The sequence below is a fragment of the Cryptomeria japonica genome, chromosome 6 (genome assembly GCF_030272615.1).
Source record: "Cryptomeria japonica chromosome 6, Sugi_1.0, whole genome shotgun sequence".
Classification (NCBI taxonomy): Eukaryota; Viridiplantae; Streptophyta; class Pinopsida; order Cupressales; family Cupressaceae; genus Cryptomeria; species Cryptomeria japonica.
The window spans coordinates 176,598,990-176,624,281 of NC_081410.1; the positions used below are offsets into that span (position 1 = coordinate 176,598,990).

The 25,292-nt window shown below is 35.9% G+C and overlaps 1 pseudogene; it reads right to left on the reverse strand.

Moving 5' to 3' along the window:
* Positions 1–6,500: 6,500 nt before the first annotated feature.
* LOC131073828 (MADS-box protein AGL71-like) lies at positions 6,501–9,208 on the reverse strand (annotated as a pseudogene).
* Between the last annotated feature and the right edge of the window lie 16,084 nt (positions 9,209–25,292).

The window sequence follows — 25,292 nt, forward strand, 5'->3', positions numbered from 1 at the left end:
ACATGATTTTTGACATCACAATATATAATATAAAAAACACATACAAATTAAAATCTAATATGTTTTATTACTTTTTAAATTCATATATATATATATATATAAATATAAATATATATATAATTACTTCTAAGTTTCAGTAAGGAAGAACATATATAAAATAGTTTAGTCATTCATGTTCATTTCCCTATATAAAACAAGAAAAAGTATCTTAAAAAAGTCATTTCAATTTTAGGAAAATGTTAATATGATATTTTCTCTACATGAGTAGGAAAACATTTACATAAATATATAGTGACAAATCAGAATTCTAGGAAAATGCTAATATGATCTTTTTCTATATTACAAAAAACATTTACATAATTATATAGTGACAAATCAGAATATTATTCGCTTGCATGACAAATTGTGACATCAACTAGCTGCTACATGGTGGATATGCACATATCTAAAATGTGTTAGAAAGTGCCTAGATTTCTCCATTGCACCATTGATTTTGATGCTCCACATAATTTTGTGCAGTCCTATACCCCCCACTCTTTTTTTTGTTGGTTTAAGTTTTATGCTCACCAATTATGATGTTAGTTAGACACTTGTCATGATTCCACATCTCCAATGGGTGGCAAGTAGTTGTTAGATTTTATGTTCTACTATTGGTTCACTTGGTTCCATGTTGGTGGGTGGGGTCCTCTCCTTTCATCTATTTTTCCTTTTTATAAATTGTTTGTAATTTTTTTTCCTTTTTTTATTTTATGCTTGGTAAACTTTTTAACGTGATCATCTCCACACATCACTTGTTCAAACTCATGAGCACAACGGTCCAGCGAAGACACAAGGCCTACGAGCACAATGGCCCAGCAGGAATTTGAACCTTAGTGACCGCTTTACCAACAAAATGTTTTAACCGCAACACTACGTATCCAAAAATATTGTTTGCAAGCTATTGATTTACTATAGTAATGTGGATTGATCATGCACTTGGTACAAGTATTGTTAGAGCTTCTTCTATTTTCCCATCTGTGCCAGCTTTCATATTTGTAAAAGATATGTTCAGTGATTTGTGTAACTCCTTTGTGCTTAGAAGAATTTATTAGGCCTGAATTGCACCATTGTTTGCTTACTTTCCATGTCACCATGTGGCAATCCAATCCCTTGCTTAGGGATTGGTAAGGTGTGATGTGTATGATCTTGGACTTGCACTGGATATATGGATCAATTTTAATCATGTGTTTCATGCACCTCCTCTGTGCTCTATTCAAGCATATCAAGTCCATGCTTTCCTATTGGGTGTCATTTTGTTGAGTCAAATTTTGTGTCAGGTCCCTTTTTCTTCTAATGTACTTACAAGTGTTTGTGTTTATTGTGCTCTCATTGATGGATTACCCTGACATCCTTAAAGCTCTTTTTGTTGTGTCTTAGGCTGGGGACCCCAAGAATCCTTGGATCTCATTTGCAATCAATACCAGTGAGCTCATTGCTATTGGTTATGAGGGGTGTGCACTAGTGCTCTTTTTATGCTCATAGATATGAGAGTTCAATACTTTACTGAAAAGGGGTTGTAGGTTAGTATGCAATCTGAGAAACAGTGAGATCAAATGATTTATATTGGTCCTTTAGACCAATCTGTGATGTAATTATGTGTGCTTAAGTGAGGATCAGAAAGGTACTATGTGGATGTGATGTGGTGGGATGTGTGTTTTTATGCTTATCTGGTGAGAGTGGATACGTTCTATTGATGTGTCATAATTTAAAGGTGGTGTGCTCATTTAAGGTGTGCTTATGGTGGTTTTAGATGTGGTGCCCATGACAGGAAATATTTCAAGATAAAGTTGCATGCAAGTAGTTACGATTCAATGCACCGATGATAGTTGAATGCAAGGAAATTTATGGTGGTCACTGTAGAGCTATGAATGGTCTGTCTAATCAAGAAACTGTTGATTTGTTGACATTGAGGTAGTGATAATTACAGGTTCTACACCATCCTCCCATGGCGTGTACAGAAAATGTGGACATGATTCAAACTCAAAGCATGGGTCTGTTTCGTTTAATTAATTGCAATCACATTCTCCATGCACAAGTTTGCCATTGCAGGTGTTTCTATGCATTAATGGGGCATGTCTTGTCCTATTTACACTTGTAATTGATTTAATCAGGTGTAAGTGTAATTTAATCACACTTCAGATTTTTGTTTGGTGCTGCTTTAATTTTACGTTCAATTAAAGAAGAGTGTGAATTTTTTAAACACAATATATATATACGCACAATTTTAAATGTTCTGTTAGGTATTCGCATTGGTTGCTATATGTCGAGTGCCATTCTACCGGCACTAGACCACAAAGCAGAGAACTGTACTGCCCTCCCTTAGATTTTACTTTTCGTGTTCATGGCCTTGGCACTTTATTATTTCTTTGCTTGGTCACGGCTATTCTGGTTTCAAAACGGATCTTTCGTACAACATGATAGCGACGTGTTAGTCAATCGCAGTCGTTCTATTGCAAAATCGACGGTGTAAAATGCGCGATTAACACGCGTGTTAGTCAATCCGTACTGTCGTTTTGGAACCAGAATAGACGCGTCCGGCCTTGATTTGTATAGGTATTTTCCCCTCTTATTTCATCTCACAATACCCATGTGTTGCTTATTCAACCTTGTAAAATTGAGCTTGTACATTATTTTTTCTATTTGGAAAACTCTCTTTGTAGGTTTCCCTTAACTTAAATGTAACAAAAAAGGATGTCTTTTGGTGAAATTCACTCAAGTCTTATACCTAGCCTTGAGCATTGGGATATGAAACATCAAGTGTAAGTTTAAAATATGAATGCATGCCTCTACTAGAAAGTTCCTATGATTCACCATATGAGCTCATTCCATTTCACATCTTAAATTATCTTCTAGATAATAATGTAGGTGGAAATTGTAAATGTATTGGTTAGTTGGAGAATAAGAATTTAATTTTATATCAATGTTTCAACACTTACAAATAATCTCAATTCATAAAGCAAACTTTATAACTATCATATAGGGAGGGTGAGAAGGAGATTCCCCTTTATTTCATCCTTCCTTTCCCTTTATATATTTCTCTAAATTTTTTCTTAATACCCTGCTACCTTTATCTCATAATCTCTTAGAAACTTATAAAGATAACTTAGGAAATATGAAGATTTAATCCATTACATAAGTACATTTTCATCTAAATCTCAAAAGAATGTTTGGTAATAGCAGATATCTAACTTGGCCACCTAGTTAGCTACTTTGTCTTATCGTGTTTGTCAAAAATGATACCTTTTTTGTCAAAACCTTTCTATCAACAATTGGCAGGAATTATCTGCAATGCAACCATTGTTGCATATGCATCTATGGATTTCTTAAACATAGTAGTGATGCACATACTTTCAAGTGTCCTAATATTTGAATAAGAGGCTAGTTTTCCCATTCATGATGCAAATTTTGGTTAAAAAAGATTAATATTCGTGAGACAAATTTTGGGCTCTACATCTTCTCTTTGCTAATAAATTTTTGGGCTATTGATTTTGAAGATTGTGCTTCCATTTTGCCCAGCCTTACAAATAATGAAAGTTTTTCAATTTTCGGGATTACAAACAGATCTTAAGGTTCTTTGTGAGATATATTTTGTTAGTTGCATTGGCATTGCAAATAGACATTATGTCCTTTGAGAAACTTGTTTATGAACTTTAGCTCTTATAAATCAAATTAAAACTATGTTTGGGACCTATTGATGACTTTTAATTTATCACAAGTGTTAAGATTCTGTCTTAAAAATAAAATAAATGTGTAAATTATAGTCCAAATCTATGTAAAAGATGGAACAATCCTAGACATTGTCATCATAATATAGAGCTTTGCATCCTCTCTTTGCTGATAAATTTTGAGCAATTCCAAAATTAGAAACAAACTACTCTACTAAGCATATAATCAACGTAGTTTTGTATTTTTTAAATATTTTCTCTACCAATTTAGAAGCTACGAAAAGAACAATAATTTATTTTATTTCTTTCATCTCTCTTTGATAAATATTTTGTAGTATAATACATGTTGAAATACAAAGTGAAGGGTTAGGGTGGATTGTAGCACTTAGCATATAAGACTTGTAAATCACTAGCTTAGCAAGGTAATTAATCACTAATCACTAATAAAAATTCAACGACTTAATTAGGCACGTTTTACATCTATAAAACCATAAAAAAATACATTTTTTAATTATAAATTAAGATGGTTGCTAACCAACAATACAATACTTAGGCTACTTAGGCAGGGACTCTAATTTCTATGCAACATTTTTTCTCTCTTATTGTTATGCATGCATATTCCTCATTTCAAAGTAAGATATAAAAAAATTAATCCATGAGCAATGGGTAATACTTCATTTATTCTCTTTTCAAGTTGATGATTTCACTCCATTAAAAACTAATCTCATTTGGCTACCATAAATACAAATCAATTTGATTGCATATGATAGAAATATATTTTTTTACATATAAAAAAATTGCATTATGAAAACAAGTCTACATCTTGATTCTATAGATAAAAGACTACCAAACTATTTAAATAGAAAAAATATATTACAACCATGTTTTTGATTAAAAAAACAGCGTTAACTAGGGCACCAACCCTTAAACATAGTCATAGACTGTCAAAAACTAAAAGCCCGTAGGCAGTACAACACAAAAGCATATGGGAGCAAGACCCAAACAAATAACTATCAGACCTTCAACAAACCAAACCTAGCGCAAGGTGGGGGGGGAACCCAAGCCTTGACTGGAGGGGGTTTGGGGGGTGGGGAGGACTTCCCCTTTCGCCTGTGACAAACAATAGTCCAGGTGATACTATCATTGGTACCATCAAAAGAATGCTCACGCAGTGAGGATCCAGCTTGGGAACCATCACTAGAGCCAACATTATACTGCTGCAAGGCAAAAGCCAGCTGACGCGATGCAACAGGGGGTTGCAGGGGATCAACAACAAGCTACTGTAGAGGAGTGGAATCAGGAGCGAAATCAATAGGTGGAGAGAAGAGCTGCGAGTCAGAGACGATAGTAGGTGATCCCACAGGGGCAGGAGGGGCCACAGTGGAATCAACTGCAACATCGACAGTAGTAGGAGGCACCTCAACCTCATGAGAGAAGTCATCCAGATTCGGATCAACAAGATGGATGGTCAAGTGATCGACAGTAGCATCCTTCCACCAAGTAGCAACACCTTTATGGCGAGAAATGAAGCAATCCGAAGCGAGGTGACCTGTAGAGAAACATTTCTGATAGCAAAAGGGGAGACCCTCAAAGTCCAGCAGTTGAGTCCAAGGTCGATCCCCAACCATGAGAGCCACATCTCCTAGAAGAGGCGAGGAGATGTCAATATTGACTAAGATGCGAGCAAAGGTAGTGTGGTCCATTGAAGACGTCACATCATCAGCCTTTAAGAAATGACCAATCGAGTTGTCGATAGCCTCGTAGCAAGAATGCTCCCAAAAATGAAGAGGGAGATTAGGGAGGAGAACCCACACTGGACACACGTTGAGTAGTTCAGTGAGAGGATTGAAGGAAGTTGACCAAGGTTTGCAAGAGAGAGAATGAACTGCCCAAGCCCACAACTTACCCAAAACCAAATCATGATCAGTCGAAGTAGTAAACGAAGCAATGAAAAAGCCTTTTGCACAAGGAAAAAGCTCAATATTGTGAGTCAGCAAGGGCTTCCAAAAGTTACTCACCCATCTATGGAGGTTTGGTAGTGTAGGCTAGAGCCTTAAGAATCTGCACACTAAAGCACAACTCTAGTAGAACCCAATGTTGTCCATCACATCCTATCCACAAATCACCACAAGGGAGGATTTGGCATAGGACAAACCCCCTAGAGGGTTGGGCAACAAATCTGGCAACATGAACAAAGTTGCGCTTGCCAGTAATAGAAGGTCTGGGCGGAATCATAGAACCTGTAGAAACTGGCTAAGAAGCATTACACAGATCGTAGCATCAACAACACCCTCTGATAGGGAATCCACAGGTGGAGGAGGGCACTCGGTCACAATCCCCACAACAGACGAGTCCACACAGGGGAGAGCAAAACCATCAGCAAGCGTTAAGGGCACTGAAGAACCAACACCAACCAGGTTGTTAGAAACCCCCACATGAGAAGGAAGAGGGGGGGAAACGGATGACAGAGTAGTGCCGTTAGCAGCTACAACAATGACATAAGCCACCACAGAGGCAAACGAAGGGGAGGCCGTGGAGGGGACGTGACCACCACCAGTGCACACCTTTACCCCAGAGACCCCAGGCACGCAACCAACCAGAATGCCAAGCAAAGGAGCAGTGGAAAAGAGGGAGAAGCAGCTGGGGGAAGGAGCGACAACGATCAAGTTGCATCGAGCGGGAGAGCCCATTTTCAAAGAGTTGCAACCATGTGAAGCCAACATATTAACATTAATAATGAACAAGAACCCATTAAATTATTATAAGAAATGAAACTTAATTTGAGTACATACATATCTAGAAATCTCCTTCGTTGTCATCTGCCAGTAAGTGTTGGTTGTCAAGAGGAATGACCACCCTTTGCAACTCAACAATCTCAAGAAACAAAGGAAGACAAACATCATGTGGCATAAGAAAATGAGAGGGCATGCCTTCATTATTGGAACAAGATACCATTATAAAATTGGTACTAAAATCTAGTTTCTCACCCCACATAACTGTTGGCAACAACTCCTGAACAGGAACAACAACAGAAACAGGAACAAGTTCATAAGGAAACAATGCCACCGACAATTGGAGAAGTAGAAAAACCATTGCTTAAGGAAATGCAGACACAAATAGACCTACCAGAGGTCAATACAGGCTTGGTTACTTCCACTGGCGGTACTCAGAATATAGGTTCATCATCAGACTACAAATCAACTAATGTGACTGAGGTACTATTAGATTCAATTAAAAAGATAACAGACTGCAACTCACAAGCTTATAAGGCAATAGATGATACCATACCAATTTTGAAGGTAATTGCTCCTAATTGTAATATAGACAATAAAGATTCTTTAGGACAACTTGATACCTTGTGTAAATATATCACAGAAAGCATTGAGAAAATAAAGGAAGAGACACTGAAGGATAAAGTAGAAATTGAAAAGCAAAAATTCTTTGATGAGCAAATAAAGAAGTGTAATAGAGATTTTGACACACTTCTACCGGAATTGTGTAATTTATTGAAAGAGTACAAAACTCTGTACAAAGACACATGTAAGAAAAACCTTTTGACTGTAGATATAGATAAGAAGATGACCAAGGTACAAGATGAAATCAATAATCTTGCAGATAATTTTGTCAACTCACCTGATACACTATCAGTTTTTGAACAGAAGATAACAAATTTTGAGGAAGATTTATTTAAATTAGAAAGAGAAAAGGAGAGAATAGTGAATAAGGCAAAACATCTAAGATTAAAACTGAGTCCAAGATTGGACTATCTAGCATCACTGTGGAAGGAAGTATCTGAGGCACTAATACAGGGATAGAAAACACCGACAGAGCATTTGCAGCATCTCACCAGTACAGTTAAGAGAACAGAGACAACAATAAGAGATAGCAAAAAGTTTATGGAGAGTATAAACTTGATTTTGGCGGATCTATTTCAAATTGTAACTACCTAGTTACAAGGTTGAAACTACAAACTCTACTGACATCTTGACAACCTTTGTCATTGATGCCAAAGGGGGAGTAGTGGGATGAGAAAATTCAACATCACAGGATTCATATGCTCAGGGGGAGCACACACATTTTTGGTAACATTTTTGGACTTCACATTTTTTATACACTTTTGAAATTTCTCATGAGTGTTGCCATCAATGCCAAAGGGGGAGATTGTTGGCATATGCACACTCCAATGAGACATTGTAGGTGATTGAAGGTTTTGTCATTGATGGCAACCTTGCAATCCTATGGCACCAGCAAGGCATTACACCGACAAGTTAGTGCACTGACATCAATAGATCACACTCTACACCGACACTCAGGACACCGACACCGACACAAAGAAAGGAAGTATACCAGCACAGAGGCCGATAGGATTTTGTTATATTATTGTAAAAACTTTGTAAGCCGACTTGGCAAATTGTAAAATGACTCCTATACATAAAAGAGATCATTGTAGACATTTTGTAGAAGATAGGGAAGCAATAAGTAAAAAATATTAGGCAGACCTATTATGCAAAATATAGGTTAAAAGGTTTATGTGAGAAGTAGAGCAGCAACCGGTACTAGATCTAGCATTATAGATGCTATTGTAAAGCAGTACAAGATATTAGATTTGTATAATCCACATTGTAAGTCAGTGAGACTTCCCATTGAGCAGTGAGCTCTAGGCAGTTGGCCTTCTTGCATGTGCAGGCCCCTATTGTAAGTAATATTCTCTTATTGGCCAGTGAGTGAATATTGTGGGTCACAAATCCCACCGAGGTTTTTCCCACATCGGGTTTCCTCGTTAAATCCTTGTGTTATGGTGTGCTTTTCATGTGGATGTTCTTGATTCTGTTTATTGCATTATTTCTTGCATACCGGTACACTGTTATAATATGTTCTGCACGTTTTGAGTTAAGAAAATCTAATCACCGGTTAGATACTGATTCACCCCCCCCTCTCAGTATATGTGGGATTCCTAACAATAACTGGTTGACAAGATTCTCCTTGAGATATTTATTGAGCGTCTATTTCATGTAGGACCTTGCTACGAAATTTCATTGGTTCGTTCTCTTCCAAAACCTAACTTATCATTTCCTTGAATTCATTTAGTTTGTCACGAAACTCTCTCACTTAATGTAGTTGTAAATGTTAGTCAATATCTCTTCTCCACCATGCATCAGTGTGTTTGTTTCTTTCTAGGCTTTTGATCTCATCATGTTTCTTTTCTGCATCTATCTCCCCCACTAGGAATTTTTATTCTTGTTCTAATCTCGAATATTTTTGAACTTTTTTATCATTTACATGAACCAAAATAAATTTTGATATTTTTTTACCACAAAGTCAATGTTAGGACTCCCAAGTGTGAATGCCTTACTTGCTTGAGAAAAGACTATGATTGCAATATGTGCCTCACATAATATCGATACTTCACTGGCCTTATCAACACACATCCTCCTTTTGGAAAATCATATTTGCTTGTACTTTGAGTTCTCTATTCTTTTCATTGGAATTTTTACCTTGCTCATTCTTGCACATTCCTAAACATAAAAACTAGCAACAGTTTATATATAGTATAAAAAAATCTATATATAATAGATGGATATATGATCTTTCATTTTCACTAACATATAATTCTAGATACAAAGAAACATGAGTCTAGTAGAACTTTTATGGTTTTAATTAATCAAATTCTTCAATAAAACTTATTTATGCATGCAAACATAGTCTCAAACCTTTGATGGATTATTAAAGATTCAAATACTTACCTTCGATGCATAAATATTTTGAACTTGAGAGATCAAAAGCCTACATTTAATAAGCTCTATGAGATAACAATTAATTCATTAAGCATGCATATCATTTATATCGGAATTCGTTAAAACAAAAAAACAAAAAAATAAAACAAATTAAAATAGCAATAATTAGGTTTTAAAGTTGGATCTTACCTCTAATTTTTACACCTAAAATCTTGGACTTCTTTCATTTGGATAGTGTTAAAGTTTGACCCCATTTTCTAGATTCTTGTGTTAATATGCATATGAATGTTTAGGAAGTTTTGGCTGCCATAAATATAAAGCATTTTGATTACATATGGTAGAAATATATTTTATTACATATCAACAAAAAATACAATATAAAAACAAGTCTACACCCTTATTCTATAGATAGAAGACTGCTAACCTATTTAAACAAGAAAATATGTTACAACGGTGTTAACCCAAGAGATTAACATTAATATTGTATATGAACCCATTAAATTCTTAGAAGAAATGAAATTTCATTTGAGTACGTACAGATCTATAAATCTCCATCATTGTCATCAGACAATAAGTGTCGGTTGTCAGGAGACATGACCATCCTTTGCAACTTAGACGTCTCGAGAGACAAAGAAAAATAACCATAATGTGGCATAAGAAAATGAGAAGGCATGCCTTCATTATTGGAACAAGATTACTAAAATCTAGTTGCTCACCCCACATAGTTGGTTGATAAGATTGTCGTCGAGACATTTGTTGAGCCTCTATTTCTTGTAGGGCCTGTAATACCCAAAAAATGGTCACTTAAACCATGGGCTCCTAATCTCGACTACATCTCATATTGATAATTTGGAGGAATTGATTATGTGTTGCATTTATTTTTTGTCATTGATGGCAACACCTGTTGTTTTGGTTGTTTATTGGTTTTTGATTGGTTCTGGTAGAGTGTTTGATTATGATATTGATCTGGTAGGATCCAATATGCTTTGGTTTGTGGAATTGGTTTGGATCTATCATTCATGCTATTCAGATATGTATCACGATCAATTGGTTCAGGATTTGATCACTCATGAGCTATCATTTGTTCTAGTAAGCCTTTTGGTCATCGGTAAGGGTTTTACCGGTAGAGCTTTGTTGAATATCTTTTGATGCACGTGATAAGTGGTGTTGGTGCGGCTTCTAGATGACTTTCAAGATGTTGTTGGTTATCTTGTTCGTGTTCTTGTTCATCGGTGGTGTTGGATTTGGTTTATGGTGACCTATTTTGGGTTAGGTGTTATCTAGGTTATGGACCGGTTTCCATAATGTGTTGGAGGATGTTCCCGATGCGTTATTGACAGGATTTAATGATTGGTTTACATTGTTTTCGGCCTAAGATAACTTGGTTGATCATTGGATTATGGGTTTATGTTATGAATTTATCGTATTATCTTTTAGGTGCTCGCCCTAATTGTTTAGGTCCCGGGTTGGTATAAATATGCTATAAGGTCACTTTGTAAATTATGGTATATGGGTTGATTGAAAAAGGTTATATAATGATCTGTGTGTGAATAATGTTGTAATTATATGCACAAGGTTTGGTCGATCATAGGTGATTGAATTGGGTTTGTAAGAGAGGTTTAAGGCCTCTGGTATTGAGTTTAATCGGAACTATACTCATGCATAGGAGATGCTATACTTGCAATTCACTCTTATTTCTGGATTGTAGTTTGATGTTTATGTAGTGAGTGAGGCTCCTTTTTTGTGATGAGCAGTGTGATCTAGGCTGTTAGGCCTTCCTGCATATGCAGACCCCTTATATTATAATCGCATACTTGTTGCAGAAGTATTTTTCTGATTGTGGGTAGGCTTCCCACCATGGTTTTTCTCTTTACCGGGTTTTCCACGTATAATTGTTGGTGTAATGTCTTATGGATGGATGGTAACAATTATGTGATTTATGTTTATGTTTAAATTCTTTATCAGTCATTTCGGTATTTAGTTTATGCATTCCGGTATTAAGTTTACGTGTTCTGGTATTAAGGATTTAAATGCTCAAAGTTCTATAATCTGGTGACAACTGATTCACCCCCCCTCTTAGTTGTCCTCTGGTTACTTGAGCTATCTAACAATTGGTATAACAGTTACCATCCATCCAATTGTTATCCCGTGAAGATCCTATGGCATCTAGCAATTCAAGTTCATCTGCTACTGTTTTCCGGAGAGAAATTCCTAGGCTTGATGGAACAAATACAGGGTATGGAAGATTCGGATGGAGACTCATCTGAGATGTCTTGGAAAGGAGATTTGGGAGATCACTGAGAATGGTGTTACATCATTTAATCTGGCATCTAGAAATCCTCCTCTGTCTGGTCAGGATAAAGAGCTTGAGAATGATTGTAGAGCTAGAGAAGTCCTTTTGTGTGTACTTTCTAATCAATAAATTATGGGACTAACTGACAAATCAACTGCAAAGGCTATATGGGACAAATTGGAGACTCTGAATGAAGGTGACCCTACTATTAAAATTTCTAAACTTGATGGTTATCAGGTAAGGTATGAAAATCTGAAGATGGAAGAAGATGAAAGTATTAGTGCTTTTATGGAGAGAGTTAATGAGATTATTTTGGGAATTCAATGTTGGGGTGGATCTCTAAGTGAAGATTAAATAGTTTCTAAAGTACCAAGAGCTTTGCCACCGGCTTATAAGATGAAGTCTACTGCAATTAATGAGTTGATAACTATGGCAAACACCTTTGTTAATAGGGATACTTTGGTTGGGAAATTATCTTCTTTTGAGCTTGAGGAATTTGGACCTTCTGGAGCTATTAAATATGAACCTTCTTTTCATGCATCTACATCATGTACTGGCAAGAGTGATTGGAAAGATTTATATGCGAAGGAACTAGAGGATATGAAGAAAGAAGATGAAGAGTTTGAACAACTTGAAGCCTTATTTTATAGAAGAGTACCTAAAGGACCGACATGAAGTAAGTATGAAGGAAAATCACCCTTTAAATGCTTTGCATGTAATAAGATAGGTCATTTTGCATCTAGATGTGCTGAAAGGAATTCAAGATTTGAAGAAAGAGCTAGAATATCTTTTAGGCCTAACCATTATTATCTGAACAAGAATAAGTACAAAAAAAACAAAGACAAATCATGCTACTATGTGGATGAGGAAGGTGTGACTGATTCTGATGATGAATCGATACAAGATTCAGCTAGTGGATCCGGCAATGGAAAGGAATGGGTATTTTTGGAAATCAAGGAAGATGATCTGGTACCTGAAGAGAAGGCCCTTGCTATTAAAATTGAAGACAAAGATGAATGGGTAATTGATAGTGGATGTTCACATCATATGACTGGAGATAAAATAAATTTCTTATCTATGCAAGAATTTGATGGTAGTCTGGTTAGATTTGGAGATGACAAAGCATGTATGATCAAATGAAAAGGAACAATATCATTGGACGGTAAGCATAATATTGATAATGTTTGTTATGTTGAAGGTTTAAGGCATAATATTTTGAGTGTAGGACAATTGGTGGATAAGAGATTTCAGTTACATTTCAAGGATGGAAAATGCAAGATTATCAACAGATCTGGTTTGGAAATTGCAATTGGTACACAGACTAAAGGTAATATCTTTCACTTGAATTCCGGTGAGAAGACATATTTGATTGCACAAATTGATGAGAGTTGGCTAAGGCATAAGAGGTTGTGTCATGTGAATTTTGATTGCATTGTGAAGATTAGTTCTACTAAGGCAGTTAGAGATATACCTAAGATTGTAAAGCCTTATAATCCAGTATGTTAGGTATGTCAAATGGGAAAGCAAGTTAGGATTTATTTTAAGAGTATACAAGACAAATCTAATGATGTTCTTGATCTTATTCATACTTATTTTTGCGGTCTTGCTAAAATCAAAAGTTTTTAGGGTGATAGATATTTCATGCTAATCATTGATGATTATTCTAGAACGATGTGGTTTACTTTTCTAAGGGAGAACTCTGAAGCATTTGCAAAGTTTAAAATATTTAAAGCTAAAGTTGAGACAAAGACAACTTTGAAGATTAAATGTTTAAGGTCAGATCAAGGTGGAGAATTCACATCCGATGAATTTAACAATTATTGTGAGAAGAATGGGATAAGGAGACAATTGTCTGCACCTTGGACACCTCAGCAGAATGGAGTTGTGGAAAGGAAGAATAGAACTATCCTGGATGGAGCTAGAACCATGACGTTGGAAGACAATCTGCCTCATATCTACTGAAGAGAAGTTGTAAGCATGATGGTATACACATTCAATAGAGTTCATATCAAAGGAGATATCGGTAAGACACCTCATGAGTTATGGTTCGATCATACACCGACAGTTAAGTATTTCAGAATCTTTGGTAGTAAATGCTATATCAAAAGAGATGATTCCATTGGAAAGTTTGATCCTAGATGTGATGAAGGAATATTTCTTGGTTATTCTAATGAAAGCAAAACATATAGATGTTATAAGAAAAGATTGCAGAGAATTGTGGAGTGCACAAATGACAAAGTGGATGAGGAAAACATAAGTCAAATAAGAACTTATGAGAGAGAACCGGTAGTGGAAATGATCATAATTGAACTGAAACAAAATGTTGAACCAGTTACTCTGGTAGTATCAGAAAATTCAACAATAAATGAAGATTAGGATAGAGGAACAAAAAATCAGAAGACTCCTAGGTATGTAAGGTTAAATCATTCTGAAGATCAAATCATTGGAGACAAAAGCAAAGGAGTGATGACAAGAAGAAGGTTAGCAGCTGATGAGGTATGTTTTATTTCTCAAGTTGAACCGACATCAGTAAGTGAAGCTTGTAAAGATGAATTTTGGAGGAAAGCTATGGAAGAAGAATTAGATCAGATAGAAAAGAATAACACATGGACTTTAGTTCCCCGACCTATAAATAATAATGTATTGGAACTAAATGGGTTTTCAGGAATAAATTGAATGAGGATGGACAAGTTGTGAGGAATAAAGCTAGATTGGTTTATAAAGGATATTCTCAGAAGGAAGGAATTGATTATGGTGAAACCTTTGCACCAGTAGCTAGGATTGAAGCTTTGAGATTATTTCTTGCTTATGCTGCTCATAAGAATTACAAGGTTTATTAGATGGATGTTAAGTGTGCATTTCTGAATGGAGATCTTGAAGAGGAAGTTTATATTGAGAAACCTGATGGATTTTCACTTTTAGATGACAAAAATATGGTTTGCAGGTTAAGGAAAGATTTCTATGGATTGAAACAAGCCCCTAGAGCTTGGTATGCAAGACTGGATAAATATCTTTTGAAGCTTGATTTCACTAAAGGTAACACTGATAGCAATTTATATTATAAGATCACTGATGATGACATATTGATTATTGAGGTCTTTGTTGATGATATCATTTTTGGAGGTGAAGATAATTTGTGTATGGAATTCTCTAACAATATGAAGAATGAATTTGAGATGTCTATGATTGGGGAGATGAGATTTTTCTTAGGTTTGCAGATTACTCAAACTGATAAATGTATTTTCATCTGTCAAACTAAGTATGCTAGAGAGCTATTGAAGAAATTTGGTGTGGAAAATTGTAAACCAGTTAGTACTCCTATGGTTACATGTGATAAATTGATAAAGAAAGATGCATCTACATCGGTAGATACTATTAGGTACAAATCTATGATTGGTGGTTTGTTATATCCAACTCATACTAGACCAAATATAATGAATGCAATTTGTATTGTATCAAGATATCAGAGTGATCCTAGAGAAAATCATGAGAGTGCGGTGAAAAGGATTTTCAGGTATTTGTAGGGAACAACTGAATATGGTTTGTGGTATCCTAAAAATGATGACTGTATGCCTGAAAATATGGTATCGACCTGCAATAGAGAAGAACACTTCAAGCACACACATGAAACATTGCATTAGAGTTAGAAATCAAAACAAAACAAGTTGAATAAATCTAAACTCTTTAAAATGGTTCCATGCTCCCCTATCTCTAAAGATCTCTAAGATTCAAGGTGGCCCTCACTTGGAAGCGCACTTGATCCTCAAGATGACAACCTAGAGAATGAGATTTAAATGATGATTCTAAGATCAAAATGGAAATGCAACTAAGATTTTAGTGATGATTTAGATATGAAACTAGATGATGGTAGGACATGCAAGATATTGATATGAAGCTAACTAGCATGAAAAATGATGATATTAAACTGGCATATAAAATGAAGCTAACATGATATTACTAAATGATATGCAAAATTGAATGATCTAATTATTATTATTAAAGAGATTTTAACATTGCTTGATGAAATGAGACTATAAAGTTTGATGCACAAATACTTGGATTATGAAAATGAAGAATGAGAGCTCTATTTATAGGGAAACTAGGGCAATGAAGGGTTGAGATTGAATAATCTCAAGAAGGGCCAGGATTGAAAGTTATCAGTCTATTTTTACAATTTTTACCAATGAAATGGTGATAATTGTCAACAAGAGGTTGCTTGAGAGGATATGTAAGAGGCATTGAATGCCCAAGAGGACATGGAGGTTACCTTAGGAGGTAAGGGTTAAGGTTAGGTTAGGGTTATCCATTGCATAAATCTTTTACCCAAGGGGTAAACTCTTGGGCAAGGGTTAATAGGATAACTAGGGTAAAAGCCATAAGTGCTTGATGAGACCCTTGAGTTAGATGAGGGTTAAGTTAGAAAGAAAGTCTCTAACCATGTGGGAAGGGTTGAGTTAACCATTAATGGTTTGAAAGACTTTAAAGGTTAACTTGTTGAGGACATAAAGCTTTTAATGCATTTCAAAGACTTTGAGACATTTTTGAGAAGTGACTTCTCTTAAGGAATGTGCAAATATTTAAGAGATGGATTAGGTTAATTAAGATAGGATTAGAAGAATCTAGAAGGCTCTAGAAGAGGTTTAGGAGGCAAGTGGGAGATGTAGGATTTTGCAAGTGGGTGGGGGAAAAATATATTTTTTAAAATAAAATTAATTTATTTTAATTTTGGTTGCAACTTGCATTTGATAGATTTAAATAAATATTGATTTATTTTAATGTTATTTTTAATTTTACAAGTGGGTGGTTTTAATTAAATTTGAATTTAATTAAAAATGGCTAGAAGAAGGATTTATTTTTTTGATCAATAACAGGTTTAGTATTTGTATTGATTGAAAGGAGAAAATTACATGCCTTCAGCTGCTCTGCAACTTTTCCACTATCATAAGACTATATGGGGTCTCGCCCCTACAAAACTCAAAATGAAACCTAAGACAGAAAAACAGCACTAGTTATGCCTACCACTAAGGTTACATTCCTTACATCAGTGAAAAACCACCAAAAAAACCAATGGCCTACTAACAAAAAATTCCCACAAAACCATCCTACTGGAACTAGCCAAGGGCCTCCTCCTTGGAGAAATTGGGGATGACATGAGTGGGTCCTGCATTAGGCTGCGCCATCCCAACACTGGTCATGGTTCCCAACCGTCCTCCTCACAACTTGTTGTGTTCCACGATCTTTGCAATCTTATGTGGGATTTGATGTCGCACCATCGACTGCCCATCCTCACCAATCAGAGCCTGCGACTTCACCGGGGTTTGCTTGCCGCACAGTTTCACACACTCCGTTGGACCCATCTTTCGCACAAAGGCCAGTAGATCCCGCCACCCTTTCCTTGCATCCTCCAACTAGGTTTCAATCGAGTGAGAGGCCGACCACACCACCAGAGGCTGCACTGCATCATTCCGCCTGCCTAAGCGCCTCCATGACCCTTGCTCCATTCACAAACCAACACTAATCTCCGCACGTTCCACCAACTCTACCAGGCCAACCAACCATTTTGGTCTTAGAACTAGAGACGCCACCTGTGTCACCTCCTCCCTTGAACTTCTCACCATTAGCGCCAATGCCACAAACAGGGATGATATGTCCAAATTAGTTCGCGGGTGATAGTTAGTGTCCAGGAATTTGTCCCCAACCATTAGATGAACAACCTTCCAAAATTCTTCCTCTTCCACCCTAAATACATTCTTTAGACAATGGCTTGAAATAGGGCCTCGAAAGGCAGGCATTTGGCCCAGAGTGAGCAGCGAGAAATTCGCCTCCATCGTTCCCCTGCCACACAGCCAAGAAACAATGCTCGCAAAGGAAATTGCAATCCCTCTTCAAAATGCCAAAAATCAAGGACCATAATGTCACAATACGCTGCCACCCCTTCCATTTATTACACTGCACACACCACCTCACACCATACATCACAAGAAAATCCAAAGTTCCAATCACTGTCATCATTGCACCTACGCTGTCATTTTCTCTACTTGCTGCCATTGCAGTGTACTCAATCCACATAAGCCTTCCCCACCCCTCAACATGCATATCTAAAATGGGTTCACATATAGCTTTTCACAACTTCTCGAGTTCCCCTTTCATACTCAACGCTTCTTCATGCAAATTCGAAGGGATCCAAATCCCTTAAGTCTCCAAATAAATTAAAATGTTCAGCCAAGGAACCATTTGCACCTACGTTCGAGAGCACATCAACTTCTGCATTCACTTCCCTTAGAACATGCGATACTTTAAAGTCCTCGAACCCATTCAGGAGGTCATGTATTCTTTTGATATGCTTATCCAGGTGCCAAGCATCCATCCTACCCCTAGCGATGCCATTCACCACTATCTGGGAGTCCCCTTCAAGGTGTAGTTTTTTCACCTCCAATTTTTTCGCCATAAGAATTGCTTCAATTGCCGCTTGACACTTAGCTTCATTGTTAGTGCCATCCACCAATCTCTTTGCTCCAAATGCTAAAATATTACCTTTCTCATCTCGAGCAATGACCCCTGCACCTGAGATCCTGAGATTCCCCTTGGATGCCCTGTGAAAGTTGATTTTGATCCATCTCCTGTCTGGTGGCATCCACACATGACTTTTTTCAACAACCCTAGGAGGATAAGCCCTCAAAAGCCCATGATTAGGCCTGAACTTGATCAAAGACCAACCCACTAGGATACCACCATCAAATTGGGTGAATGGGGTCTTTGCCATATTTACCTGGGAAGCAACATTAGAGACTAATTCCAAAATTGCCCTCTCCAATCTGATCAAAAATTGTTCCATGGGTTCTGTTTTATCCTCAAAGACCTGTCGATTTTATTCTTTCCAAAATTTCCACATTACTGTTGACGTCATGACCTTCCAAATTGCAACGAAAGTTGAAGAATTGTTCAAAATCGACCATGATAACAACCAATCTCTTAGGTTCCCTGCCAACGACCCCTTCCAACTCAGCCTCTGCAACCCGAATCACCATGCTTCCTGGGAAAATTCGCATCCCAAAAGAAGATGGTCCACATCTTCCTCCTCCTTCTTACAAAGCACACAACATAAGGGACCCACAAACCCCATTCTTTTAAGTCTATCCCCGATCAAAATATGACTATTACCCGCCAGCCATGAGAATGCACCTGCTTTGGGTAGACAAGCATTGTTCCAACATATCTTTGCTTCCCAATCCACCTTCCTAACATCTTCCTCCAACAAGGCGTACCCCATCTTGACAGAATAAATTCCACTCTTCGCACCACACCAAATGATTTCATCTTGCTCCCTGGAACCCATCACCTCTCTACTTGCTAGGATATTCCACAACGTCCTTTGATGATCCTCCCCAAAATCTAGATTGCTAGGATCCTTCCAAGTCATTCTCTGTCCCAGATCGAATGATTTTGGGACCAAAAAATCGCTCACTTTGTCTCCCCATTGTTGGGTGGTCTTTTGAACAATCCGTGGAGGAACCCCGACATCCAAGGATGGACGTTTGTCCCAAGAATCCTACCAAAAACTAGCCTTATGGCCATCTCCTATTCGCCATGTTAGGTGATTGGTAACCAACCTTCTACAATTCATTAGAAAGTTCCAAAGGGCAGATCCTCTAGTGGTATTTTCAATCATGAGTATTCTCTCCCTATCTTCATTGTCTAGGTACTTGGCCTGAAGGATTCGTACCCATCTCTGCTCTAACTTACTATACATCTGCCACACTAACTTGCCCCCATAGCTTCATTGATTAACTTCCAGTCATGGAGCCCCGCACCACCACCCCCTTTCGGTTTGCAAACTCTATCCCAAGCCATTAAAGGAATTTTGTCTTGATCTTGGTTACCATTCCATAGGAATTTCCTCATTTTCTGTTGAATGTTCTTGATGATCATACCTGGAAGTTTGAAGCAAGCCATGGAAAAAATTGGCATTGCCGAGATTACTGATTTCAACATTAAAATGCAACCGGCCAACGTGAGCCATTTGCTTTTCCAACCCTCCATTTTTGCTTTACAACCATCAATTAGCCCTTTCCAAATCTTCGTCTTACCAGCTCTAGCAAAGAGTGGCGTACCAAGAAACTTCTCTGGGAGATGTCCAATTCTGATGCCAAAGAGTCTGGCAATGACCCTCTGAGTGCCTACCTCAGTGTGAAAAAAGAATATCTCTGACTTTTGCCAATTAACCTCCTATCTAGTGGCCCAGCTAAATCTATCAAGAACTTGTTTCATCACCGTTGCTTCTTGCATGGAAGCCACTTCGAAAAGGAAAGTATCATCAACAAACTGAGAATGTGTAGTCGGTTCCACCCCTCTAGCAATCTCAATGCCTTTCCACAACCCTTGAGATCGCTTTCTTGCAATCGATTGGCCTAATACTTCCACCAACAAGATGAATAGAAAGGGGGAGATCGGATCCCCCTGGCGAATACCCCGCAAGGTAGGAAAAAAACCTTGGGGGTTGCCATTAACTAATACCAAAACATTGAATTGCATAATCATACTAGAAATCCACTTAATCCAACCATTACTGAAACCAAACTTAGCAAGCACAACCAATAGAAAGGACCTATCAACTCTGTCATAGGCATTCCAGATGTCGAGCTTCAACATCATTCTTCTTTGTCTTCTCTTCATAGCCATGTGTATCGCCTCATGAGCCACAATAATCCCATCAACAATGTTCCTCCCAGGGGTGAAATCGCTTTGTTTGCAGGATATAGTTTTTCCAAGATCTGTTCGGGGTGAAGCCGCTTTGTTCACTAGAAGAAGGATTTTAATTAAATGTAAATTTAATAAAAAATGGTTAGATAGAAGAAGGGAAATATTAATCAAATCTTCAATTTGTTTAATGGGCAATTTAGAAGAATAGGGATATTAATTAAATCTTAATTTAATTAATTAAAAGAATTAAGGATAATTAAATGAATAAAATTCACTTAATTTGTTGTGCAACTTTTAGGTGTCTACATTTTGCCCCTCTTTGAGTTAACTTGTGACCACATGTTGATTCAAAGAAAACGCTCAATTTGTCGTCAAATTTTTGTGATATGATGTTGTCGCCAAAGTTGTCAGTTTGATCCCCTGGATATGAAAAATTGATTTCAATATGAAAAGTTGATATGATTTTGTCGATATGAAGCTGATATGAAACTGATGATGATATGCCCCCTCGGGCGATAAATTGAGAAAAAATGCATTTTTCGAGGAGATGGCATGAAGTACTACGATATTTAAAAAAAATGGTGATCATTTTGGTTTTGGAATTTTTAATTTTAAATTTTTTTTTTTTAATTAAATTTTTTTTTTATCGCTCGATAGATTTATTAAAAAAGATATGTAAAAATGGAGTGAAGACTATGTGGGTATAGAGCGTACATGCCCCACACGTCCACCGAGGTATCACAACCGCCAATGTCAGCAAGGGCTATATAAGCCTCCAAGGGCCCATTTCTAGCTCATTTGCACACTTGTCTTTGGAGCATTGGAGCCTGGAGGAGAGAGAGGAGATGGCACCCACTATCATTGTCACCGTTTCGAGTGAGTTCATCGATTTGAGAGGCCAATAGAGTATGGCCACCGGTGAGTTCGTTTCTAACCCGACTTGTGAATTTTTAGCTTAGATTTTAGACGTTTTTGCAAGATTTTTGAATTTTTTGAGCTAGTTAGGGTTTTTCACGCTTTTTCTTTTTTTCCTGCAGTTTTTGCGCATATGATTTTGTTTTTAGCACATGCGATAAATTTTATTACTCATTTGATTTTTATCATAGCACATATGATTTTTCCTTTTGCGCATATGATTTTTTTATTAGTGCATAGGAGTTATAGATTAACGCATTTGAGGAACAGTGTTGTGCATAGGAGTTGTAGATTAGCGCATTTAATGATTTTAGTTGCGCATATGATGGATTAAATAGCTCATATGAAATTGCAAATTTGATGATTGTTTTAGCGCATATGGGAAAATCTATGTAGGTGATAATGGTTAGTATCCATTCAAATAAACACAAATTATACAAACATGCATAAAAATACCATTATACCTTCCAAAGTCTTTTCATTCTCCTCCGATAGAGCCTTTGGTGAAGCAAAGAATGTGCCCCTTCCTTTCTTGATTAAATTGGCTCTCGATTCGGATGTGGAATGCTCTCCACTACACAACAATACGATATATATTGGTGGCTTGATGAAATGATGGATGGCAAGATGATGAAGATGGCTAAGTGTGGAGGGATTTGGATATAATATAGATGCTAGAGGGAGATTTCTAATCTCAAAAGGACAACAAAAGATTACACAAAGATGAGATATGGAAATAAGGGGAGGAGACTCCAATTTATAGATTGGAGGAGGCCAAAATTGATTTGAAATGGATGGTGGAGATTGAAGGAAAGTGATGGGAAAGATTGAGAGGACAAGGTGTGGAGACCAAGAGATTTTTCATAAAGACATTTCTTGTCTCCAAACTCCTCGAGGTACACGGGGAAGAGATCCTTAGGCACATTGGAAGAATAAAAAGGAATTAAAAATTCCTTGGGAAGGGACAAGGGAATTAAAAATTCCCAAATAGAAGATTGCATAGAAGGAATAAAGGAGAAAAGGAATTAAAAATTCTTTGGGAAGAGAGGGCATGGGAATGTGCAAAGTATTTGAAATCCTTTGACATGACCAAAGTTGGCGCATTTAAGGTTTGAAATGTGGAGGGGACAAACCATTTATAGCAAATGGTTGATTTACTCCTAATCTTGAGGATTAAGATTGCGCAAATGATTAAGAGAGGTGATTAGGTGGGTTAATGGGAGATTAAAGTACAAGTGGGAAAGTTAGGAGGATGTGACATGAGGAGAGAGAATGGGTGGAGGAATATAAAATTGGAGGATAATGTTAATCATGGTTCTAGAAAAATTAATTAGGCTAAGTGAAGATTAGAAGAAGTGATTTGTACGAGTCACATGATTGGGTTAATTAATTAGAATTAATTAACTAAGAAGAATTTGAGGAGAATTAATAATTTGGATGACTTTAGAAGAATTGGAAAATAATTAATTTATTGATAAATTAATTATGTAGAAAGGTTAAATTATTTAAATATTTAATTTAATTAATTTTAGATGTTTACAATATGATTTAAAAAAAATATAGATAGTGATTAACTTAATAAATCACACCATGAAATAATGAAAACCAAATTCCATTACTTTATAATTACATAACAAATGATTAACAAGCATCACACCTACTTGTTAATGAGTGAGGTTGAGTTACTGAAGTTTGGCGTCCAAGCTCTTTCCATTTTTATGGCAATCCCTTATTTTTTTGGAGAGCATCCCTTCTAAATCCACCATTAAGGACCCTTCAAATCTCTCTATCTTCCTATGCTAGCAAGTTACTCATAAATAATTGTTTACATTCATGCATTGAACTCGTATCAAATCTGCTTAAGAAATATGAAAAGGCTAATGGTAAAAAGCTTCTAATTAGGGTCTAATTTTACAAGTAGTCCCTTTGTTGTTATATAAAAAATGAATATCAAAGCTCTTTATTTTTTGTAGGAAGAAGGGTCGGCTCTCGTAATGTAGTTGCCCCCACTTTGGGAGGTGACTCCATTATGTAATCGTCCCATACCAAATGAATTTGTATTTTACAAAATGATCCAATGATAGGAATCAATTATGCAAGTATAATGCCATTGACAATAAATAGAATTGTCTTTAAGTTGGGCATTATATTGTAGGTTCACAAAGAATAATGATAATTTGAACATAAATGTTACTATCGATATTAAGGAGGATAAAAAATTAAGCATTCAAACTTTATTTTAGCTCACTGGAAGTGATTATGGTATCATCTACTTAGCAGTTTAAAAATGTTGAGGCTACATTGACAACTAAACTTAATAGTTTGTAATATGGTTATAATTTGTTTTGAAACCATGGCATCAAATCAATGGCAAAGATCATCTTAGAATATGTAAGATTACTTCAATACAAATCGGCCTCCATGTATATAAAATGAGGTTCAATTCAAATAACAAGACAATAATAGATATAATATGGTTATTAGATATACATATTATATGCACGTGCACACACACACATCGATATGTATATATGCATGTGCATATACGATTATCATTATAAGTTAGATTAATATGTACGTGTCTACGTATCCACTATATATACATGTGTGTGTACATTTGTAATTTTATTTCTAAAGAAAGTCGATATATACCTAATATCAAAACAAAAGCATACAAGTATGAATAGATGGATACAAACAAAGTATGCAAATTCATTTTTATTTTTAAGCTAATCAAAACAATGTGATGACAATATATATAGGCACCATCAAATAATTCAGAAAACATCCATTATGTCATTCAAAATGTAGTTCTAAATGTAACTACGTGGTATGTGAAACAAGTATCCATTATGACCATTCTTTACCAAGTGGCTGGATCACTTGTCCTCAACTAGGTTCCCATGTGTGACTCATACTTGCACTTAGTCACACATTAACAGATTAGTTCTCAAAACCACAACTGAAGTATATACATATAGTTGGAAAAACATATTATAACATTAATCCCACCATATTTAATCATAAATTAATAATAAAGACGATTAACCAATATTAAATCCAATCTATTTCATGTAATTAATCAAGCCAAAAGATGAGACATGACAAGAATTAAGAAATTTCTATCAAGGTGCCCATTGCTTCTCCGATTACGTAACTATTTTACATCATTTTTAATATGAAATTTGTATAGTACTTTATAAAACTAATTATTTGACCATATCTCAATATAAACTACAATTGAATTTAACTAAACAACTAATCTACTAATTATTATTGTGCTAACTCCAACATAAGAATTGAGAAATTACTATCAAGGTGCCCATTTCTTCTTCAATTACTTAATTTATTTAATATTCCTTTTAAGATGAAATTTGTATAATATTTTATTAAAGTAATTATTTGACCATATCTAAATATAGTTTACAATAAGTTAACTATACAACTAATCCATTAATTATTATTGTGTTGACTCCAATATAAAGAATTGAGAAATTGCTATCAAGATGACCATTGCTTCTTCAATTACTTATTTTATTTTAATATGAATTTGTTTAATACTTTATTAAACTAATTATTGGTAGTATCTAAATATAAACTACAATAATTTAACTATACAACTAATCTACTAATCATTATTGTGCTACTAAAGAATATAAAGAATTAAGAAATCGCTATCAAGGTGCCTGTTGCTTCTTCAATTACTTAATTTATACTATTTTCTTTTAAATATGAAATCTGTCTAATATTTTCTTAAACTAATTCTTGGCAATATCTAAATATAAAATACAATAATTTAACTATACAACTAGTCTACTCATTATTATTATGCTTACTCCAACATAAAGAACCAAGAAATTGCTATCAAGGTGTTAATTACCTCTTCAATTACTTAACTATTTTGTATTTTTAATACAAATTTAGTATAATACTTTTTATTAAATC